We start from the raw sequence: 7,500 nt of genomic DNA on the forward strand, positions 1-7,500 counted from the left end.
CGATCTTTCTTCAGGTATTTTGTCCTCTTATTCTTCAGTGGGTTTTGTTTTGAAGGGTACCCGAGGCATAGGACTTGCTTCAACTTATTAACATTCACTATCGCTGACGTCTTTACCGGCTTTGGATTCAATGTACTCAGCTTTCGCAGTCAGAAAGGCCGAGCGGTCTAAGGCGCTGCGTTCAGGTCGCAGTTTCCATTGGAGGCGTGGGTTCAAATCCCACTTCTTACAGCTTTCTATCCAACTGAGTTAGGTCCTGACATAAGTGGAGGACCACTTTTCACCTGCACGTGTGTTGCCAACCTCAAACAACACTCTGTATTACAGACCTCCTATTCAAATAGTGCGATCTTTCTTCAGGTATTTTGTCCTCTTATTCTTCAGTGGGTTTTTTTGAAGGGTACCCGGGCATAGGACTTGCTTCAACTTATTAACATTCACTATCGCTGACGTCTTTACCGGCTTTGGATTCAATGTACTCAGCTTTGCAGTCAGAATGGCCGAGCGGTCTAAGGCGCTGCGTTCAGGTCGCAGTCTCCATTGGAGGCGTGGGTTCAAATCCCACTTCTGACAGCTTTCTATCAACTGACTTAGGTCCTTACATAAGTGGAGGACCACTTTTCACCTGCATGTGTTGTTGCAAAACAACCCTGTGGATTCCACACCTCCTTTTCAAATAGTTCCATCTTACACCTGGAATCTGTTGGATCTGGTGAGCTTAAAAAATCATGCGCAGGGTTCCATGGTGTAATGGCTAGCACTCTGGACTCTGAATCCAGTGATCCGAGTTCAAATCTCGTGGACCTGCTGTTAAAGATGTATTACATTTATAGGACTCTGTCCTTTCTACGTAGTCAAGGTCAGCACTTGACAAAATCGGACTGTCCCAACATAAACCTTGGAAACACCTTGCTACATGTCGATCTCTTATAGATTCTAAATACATTCTGCAAGATATTTTCACCCGATGCATAGAACTTGCTTCAACTTATTAACATTCACTATCGCTGACATATTTACCGGCTTTGGATTCAATGTACTCAGCTTTCGCAGTCAGAATGGCCGAGCGGTCTAAGGCGCTGCGTTAAGGTCGCAGTCTCCATTGGAGGCGTGGGTTCAAATCCCACTTCTGACAGCTTTCTATCAACTGAGTTAGGTCCTGACATAAGTGGAGGACCACTTTTCACCTGCACGTGTTGTTGCCAACCTCAAACAACTTTATGTATTACAGACCTCCTTTTCAAATAGTGCTATCTTTCTTCAGGTATTTTGTCCCCCTATTCTTCAGTGGGTTTAGTTTTGAAGGGGTACCTGAGGCATAGGACTTGCTTCAACTTATTAACATTCACTATCGCTGCCGTCTTTACCAGCTTTGGATTCAATGTACTCAGCTTTCGCAGTCAGAAAGGCCGAGCGGTCTAAGGCGCTGCGTTCAGGTCGCAGTTTCCATTGGAGGCGTGGGTTCAAATCCCACTTCTTACAGCTTTCTATCAACTGAGTTAGGTCCTGACATAAGTGGAGGACCACTTTTCACCTGCATGTGTTGTTGCAAAACAACCCTGTGGATTCCACACCTCCTTTTCAAATAGTTCCATCTTACACCTGGAATCTGTTGGATCTGGTGAGCTTAAGAAATCATGCGCAGGGTTCCATGGTGTAATGGCTAGCACTCTGGACTCTGAATCCAGTGATCCGAGTTCAAATCTCGGTGGGACCTGCTGTTAAAGATGTATTACATTTATAGGACTCTGTCCTTTCTACGTAGTCAAGGTCAGCACTTGACAAAATCGGACTGTCCCAACAAACCTTGGTAACACCTTGCTACATGTCGATCTCTTATAGATTCTAAATACATTCTGCAAGATATTTTCACCCGATGCATAGAACTTGCTTCAACTTCTTAACATTCACTATCGCTGACGTCTTTACCGGCTTTGGATTCAATGTACTCAGCTTTCGCAGTCAGAAAGGCCGAGCGGTCTAAGGCGCTGCGTTCAGGTCGCAGTTTCCATTGGAGGCGTGGGTTCAAATCCACTTCTTACAGCTTTCTATCAACTGAGTTAGGTCCTGACATAAGTGGAGGACCACTTTTCACCTGCACGTGTTGTTGCCAACCTCAAACAACACTCTGTATTACAGACCTCCTTTTCAATAGTGCGATCTTTCTTCAGGTATTTTGTCCTCTTATTCTTCAGTGGGTTTTGTTTTGAAGGGGTACCCGAGGCATAGGACTTGCTTCAACTTATTAACATTCACTATCGCTGACGTCTTTACCGGCTTTGGATTCAATGTACTCAGCTTTCGCAGTCAGAATGGCCGAGCGGTTAAGGCGCTGCGTTCAGGTCGCAGTCTCCATTGGAGGCGTGGTTCAAATCCCACTTCTGACAGCTTTCTATCAACTGACTTAGGTCCTTACATAAGTGGAGGACCACTTTTCACCTGCATGTGTGTTGCAAAAACAACCCTGTGGATTCCACACCTCCTTTTCAAATAGTTCCATCTTACACCTGGAATCTGTTGGATCTGTAGCTTAAAAAAATCATGCGCAGGTTCCATGGTGTAATGCTATCACTCTGGATCTGAATCCAGTGATCCGAGTTCAAATCTCGGTGGACCTGCTGTTAAAGATGTATTACATTTATAGGACTCTGTCCTTTCTACGTAGTCAAGGTCAGCACTTGACAAATCGGACTGTCCCAACATAAACCTTGGTAACACCTTGCTACATGTCGATCTCTTATAGATTCTAAATACATTCTGCAAGATATTTAACCCGATGCATGAACTTGCTTCAACTTCTTAACATTCACTATCGCTGCCGTCTTTACCGGCTTTGGATTCAATGTACTCAGCTTTCGCAGTCAGAAAGGCCGAGCGGTCTAAGGCGCTGCGTTCAGGGTCGCAGTCTCCATTGAGGCGTGGGTTCAAATCCCACTTCTGACAGCTTTCTATCAACTGAGTTAGGTCCTGACATAAGTGGAGGACCACTTTTCACCTGCACGTGTTGTTGCCAACCTCAAACAACTCTGTATTACAGACCTCCTTTTCAAATAGTGCGATCTTTCTTCAGGTATTTTGTCCTCTTATTCTTCAGTGGGGTTTTGTTTTGAAGGGGTACCCGAGGCATAGGACTTGCTTCAACTTATTAACATTCACTATCGCTGACGTCTTTACCGGCTTTGGATTCAATGTTACTCAGCTTTCGCAGTCAGAATGGCCGAGCGGTCTAAGGCGCTGCGTTCAGGTCGCAGTCTCCATTGGAGGCGTGGGTTCAAATCCCACTTCTGACAGCTTTCTATCAACTGAGTTAGGTCCTTAATAAGTGGAGGACACCTTTTCACCTGCAGTGTGTTGTTGCAAAACAACCCTGTGGATTCCACACCTCCTTTTCAAATAGTTCCATCTTACACCTGGAATCTGTTGGATCTGGTGAGCTTAAAAAATCATGCGCAGGGTTCCATGGTGTAATGGCTAGCACTCTGGACTCTGAATCCAGTGATCCGAGTTCAAATCTCGGTGGGACCTGCTGTTAAAGATGTATTACATTTATAGGACTCTGTCCTTTCTACGTAGTCAAGGTCAGCACTTGACAAAATCGGACTGTCCCAACATAAACCTTGGTAACACCTTGCTACATGTCGATCTCTTATAGATTCTAAATACATTCTGCAAGATATTTTCACCCGATGCATAGAACTTGCTTCAACTTCTTAACATTCACTATCGCTGACGTCTTTACCGGCTTTGGATTCAATGTACTCAGCTTTCGCAGTCAGAAGGCCGAGCGGTCTAAGGCGCTGCGTTCAGGTCGCAGTTTCCATTGGAGGCGTGGGTTCAAATCCCACTTCTTACAGCTTTCTATCAACTGAGTTAGGTCCTGACATAAGTGGAGGACCACTTTTCACCTGCACGTGTTGTTGCCAACCTCAAACAACACTCTGTATTACAGACCTCCTTTTCAAATAGTGCGATCTTTCTTCAGGTATTTTGTCCTCTATTCTTCAGTGGGTTTTGTTTTGAAGGGGTACCCGAGGCATAGGACTTGCTTCAACTTATTAACATTCACTATCGCTGACGTCTTTACCGGCTTTGGATTCAATGTACTCAGCTTTCGCAGTCAGAATGGCCGAGCGGTCTAAGGCGCTGCGTTCAGGTCGCAGTCTCCATTGGAGGCGTGGGTTCAAATCCCACTTCTGACAGCTTTCTATCAACTGAGTTAGGTCCTTACATAAGTGGAGGACCACTTTTCACCTGCATGTGTTGTTGCAAAACAACCCTGTGGATTCCACACCTCCTTTTCAAATAGTTCCATCTTACACCTGGAATCTGTTGGATCTGGTGAGCTTAAAAAATCATGCGCAGGGTTCCATGGTGTAATGGCTAGCACTCTGGACTCTGAATCCAGTGATCCGAGTTCAAATCTCGGTGGGACCTGCTGTTAAAGATGTATTACATTTATAGGACTCTGTCCTTTCTACGTAGTCAAGGTCAGCACTTGACAAAATCGGACTGTCCCAACATAAACCTTGGTAAACACCTTGCTACATGTCGATCTCTTATAGATTCTAAATACATTCTGCAAGATATTTTCAACCCGATGCATAGAACTTGCTTCAACTTCTTAACATTCACTATCGCTGACGTCTTTACGGCTTTGGATTCAATGTACTCAGCTTTCGCAGTCAGAATGCCGAGCGGTCTAAGGCGCTGCGTTAAGGTCGCAGTTCTCCATTGGAGGCGTTGGTTCAAATCCCACTTCTGACAGCTTTCTATCAACTGAGTTAGGTCCTGACATAAGTGGAGGACCACTTTTCACCTGCACGTGTTTGTTGCAACCTCAAACACACTCTGTATTACAGACCTCCTTTTCAAATAGTGCGATCTTCTTCAGGTATTTTGTCCCTCTTATTCTCAGTAGGGTTTGTTTTGAAGGGGTACCCGAGGCATAGGACTTGCTTCAACTTATTAACATTCACTATCGCTGACTCTTTACCGGCTTTGGATTCAATTGTACTCAGCTTTCGCAGTCAGAAGGCCGAGCGGTCTAAGGCGCTGCGTTCAGGTCGCAGTCTCCATTGGAGGCGTGGGTTCAAATCCCACTTCTGACAGCTTTCTATCAACTGAGTTAGGTCCTTACATAAGTGGAGGACCACTTTTCACCTGCATGTGTTGTTGCAAAACAACCCTGTGGATTCCACACCTCCTTTTCAAATAGTTCCATCTTACACCTGGAATCTGTTGGATCTGGTGAGCTTAAAAAATCATGCGCAGGGTTCCATGGTGTAATGGCTAGCACTCTGGACTCTGAATCCAGTGGTCCGAGTTCAAATCTCGGTGGGACCTGCTGTTAAAGATGTATTACATTTATAGGACTCTGTCCTTTCTACGTAGTCAAGGTCAGCACTTGACAAAATCGGACTGTCCCAACATAAACCTTGGTAACACCTTGCTACATGTCGATCTCTTATAGATCTAAATACATTCTGCAAGATATTTTCACCCGATGCATAGAACTTGCTTCAACTTCTTAACATTCACTATCGCTGACGTCTTTACCGGCTTTGGATTCAATGTACTCAGCTTTCGCAGTCAGAAAGGCCCGAGCGGTCTAAGGCGCTGCGTTCAGGTCGCAGTTTCCATTGGAGGCGTGGGTTCAAATCCCACTTCTGACAGCTTTCTATCAACTGAGTTAGGTCCTGACATAAGTGGAGGACCACTTTCCACCTGCACGTGTTGTTGCCAACCTCAAACAACACTCTGTATTACAGACCTCCTTTTCAAATAGTGCGATCTTTCTTCAGGTATTTTGTCCCTCTTATTCTTCAGTGGGTTTTGTTTTGAAGGGGTACCCGAGGCATAGGACTTGCTTCAACTTATTAACATTCACTATCGCTGACGTCTTTACCGGCTTTGGATTCAATGTACTCAGCTTTCGCAGTCAGAATGGCCGATCGGTCTAAGGCACTGCGTTCAGGTCGCAGTCTCCATTGGATGGCGTGGGTTCAAATCCCACTTTCTGACAGCTTTCTATCAACTGACTTAGGTCCTTACATAAGTGGAGGACCACTTTTCACCTGCATGTGTTGTTGCAAAAACAACCCTGTGGATTCCACACCTCCTTTTCAAATAGTTCCATCTTACACCTGGGAATCTGTTGGATCTGGTGAGCTTAAAAAAATCATGCGCAGGGTTCCATGGTGTAATGGCTAGCACTCTGGACTCTGAATCCAGTGATCCGAGTTCAAATCTCAGGTGGGACCTGCTGTTAAAAGATGTATTACATTTATAGGACTCTGTCCTTTCTACGTAGTCAAGGTCAGCACTTGACAAAAATCTGGTACGGTCCCAACATAAACCTTGGTAACACCTTGCTACATGTCGATCTCATTAGAGAGTCCTAAAATACATTCCTTGGCAAGATTATTTTAACCCGATGCATAGAACTAGTGCTTCAACTTATTAACATTCACTATCGCTGACAGTATTTAACCCGGCTTTGGATTCACATGTAACTCAGCTTTCGCATGTCAGAATGGCCGAGTCGTCTAAGGCGCTGCGTTAAAAGGTCGCAGTCAACTCGCATTGGAGGCGTGGGTTGCAAAATCCCACTTCTGACAGCTTTCTATCTAACTGAGTTAGGTCCTGACATAAGTGGAGGACCACTTTCACCTGCACGTGTGTGTTGCCAAACTCAATACAAGCTTTATGTATTACAGACCTCCTTTTCAAATAGTGCTATATTTCTTCAGGTATTGTTGTTCCCCTATTCTTCAGTGGGTTTAGTTTTGAAGGGGTTACCTGAGGCATAGGACTTTGCTTCAACTGATTAACAATCACTGATCTGCTGCCTGTCTTTAACACCCGGCTTTGGATTCAATGTACTCAGCTTTCGCAGTCAGAATGGCCGAGCGGTCTAAGGCGCTGCGTTCAGGTCGCAGTCCTCCATTGGAGGCATGGGTTCAAATCACACTTCCTGACAGCTTTCTATCAACTGAGTTAGTCCTTACATAAGTGGAGGACCACTTTTCACCTGCATGTGTTGTTGCAAAACAACCCTGTGGATTCCACACCTCCTTTTCAAATAGTTCCATCTTACACCTGGAATCTGTTGGATCTGGTGAGCTTAAAAAAATCATGCGCAGGGTTCCATGGTGTAATGGCTAGCACTCGGTACTCTGAATCCAATGATCCGAGTTCAAATCTTGGTGGGACCTGCTGTTAAAGATGTATTACATTTATAGGACTCTGTCCTTTCTTACGTAGTCAAGGTCAGCACTTGACAAAATCGGACTGTCCCCAACATTAAACCTTGGTAACACCTTGCTACATGTCGATCTCTTATAGATTCTGAATACATTCTGCAAGATATTTTCACCCGATGCATAGAACTTGCTTCAACTTCTTAACATTCACTATCGCTGGACGTCCTTACCGGCTTTGGATTCAATGTACTCAGCTTTCGCAGTCAGAATGGCCGAGCGGTCTAAGGCGCTGCGTTAA

General features: G+C 44.9%; 16 non-coding genes across 16 annotated transcripts in view; all 16 read left to right on the top strand.

Annotated features, from left to right (window-relative positions):
• The first annotated feature begins 148 nt into the window (after nucleotides 1–148).
• Nucleotides 149–231, top strand: trnal-cag. Its single transcript has one exon. It is a non-coding gene; the product is annotated as a tRNA-Leu (tRNA).
• A 259-nt stretch (nucleotides 232–490) lies between these two features.
• trnal-cag lies at nucleotides 491–573 on the top strand. The gene has a single exon. It is a non-coding gene; the product is annotated as a tRNA-Leu (tRNA).
• Nucleotides 574–736: 163 nt separating this feature from the next.
• Nucleotides 737–807, top strand: trnaq-cug. Its single transcript has one exon. It is a non-coding gene; the product is annotated as a tRNA-Gln (tRNA).
• A 245-nt stretch (nucleotides 808–1,052) lies between these two features.
• trnal-aag lies at nucleotides 1,053–1,135 on the top strand. The gene has a single exon. It is a non-coding gene; the product is annotated as a tRNA-Leu (tRNA).
• A 264-nt stretch (nucleotides 1,136–1,399) lies between these two features.
• On the top strand, nucleotides 1,400–1,482 carry trnal-cag. The gene has a single exon. It is a non-coding gene; the product is annotated as a tRNA-Leu (tRNA).
• A 163-nt stretch (nucleotides 1,483–1,645) lies between these two features.
• trnaq-cug lies at nucleotides 1,646–1,717 on the top strand. Its single transcript has one exon. It is a non-coding gene; the product is annotated as a tRNA-Gln (tRNA).
• Nucleotides 1,718–2,306: 589 nt separating this feature from the next.
• On the top strand, nucleotides 2,307–2,387 carry trnal-cag. Its single transcript has one exon. It is a non-coding gene; the product is annotated as a tRNA-Leu (tRNA).
• Nucleotides 2,388–3,207: 820 nt separating this feature from the next.
• Nucleotides 3,208–3,290, top strand: trnal-cag. The gene has a single exon. It is a non-coding gene; the product is annotated as a tRNA-Leu (tRNA).
• Nucleotides 3,291–3,453: 163 nt separating this feature from the next.
• Nucleotides 3,454–3,525, top strand: trnaq-cug. The gene has a single exon. It is a non-coding gene; the product is annotated as a tRNA-Gln (tRNA).
• A 591-nt stretch (nucleotides 3,526–4,116) lies between these two features.
• Nucleotides 4,117–4,199, top strand: trnal-cag. The gene has a single exon. It is a non-coding gene; the product is annotated as a tRNA-Leu (tRNA).
• Nucleotides 4,200–4,362: 163 nt separating this feature from the next.
• Nucleotides 4,363–4,434, top strand: trnaq-cug. The gene has a single exon. It is a non-coding gene; the product is annotated as a tRNA-Gln (tRNA).
• Nucleotides 4,435–4,681: 247 nt separating this feature from the next.
• Nucleotides 4,682–4,764, top strand: trnal-aag. The gene has a single exon. It is a non-coding gene; the product is annotated as a tRNA-Leu (tRNA).
• Nucleotides 4,765–5,026: 262 nt separating this feature from the next.
• trnal-cag lies at nucleotides 5,027–5,108 on the top strand. Its single transcript has one exon. It is a non-coding gene; the product is annotated as a tRNA-Leu (tRNA).
• A 163-nt stretch (nucleotides 5,109–5,271) lies between these two features.
• Nucleotides 5,272–5,343, top strand: trnaq-cug. Its single transcript has one exon. It is a non-coding gene; the product is annotated as a tRNA-Gln (tRNA).
• Nucleotides 5,344–6,188: 845 nt separating this feature from the next.
• trnaq-cug lies at nucleotides 6,189–6,261 on the top strand. Its single transcript has one exon. It is a non-coding gene; the product is annotated as a tRNA-Gln (tRNA).
• A 1,203-nt stretch (nucleotides 6,262–7,464) lies between these two features.
• trnal-aag overlaps nucleotides 7,465–7,500 on the top strand; it is an 84-nt gene continuing 48 nt past the window's right edge. Inside the window, exon 1 of the tRNA in view lies at nucleotides 7,465–7,500. This exon is cut by the window's right edge and continues 48 nt beyond it. This is a non-coding gene — a tRNA (tRNA-Leu).

The sequence above is a fragment of the Hippoglossus hippoglossus genome, chromosome 13 (assembly GCF_009819705.1).
Source record: "Hippoglossus hippoglossus isolate fHipHip1 chromosome 13, fHipHip1.pri, whole genome shotgun sequence".
In the NCBI taxonomy this organism is placed as follows: domain Eukaryota; kingdom Metazoa; phylum Chordata; class Actinopteri; order Pleuronectiformes; family Pleuronectidae; genus Hippoglossus; species Hippoglossus hippoglossus.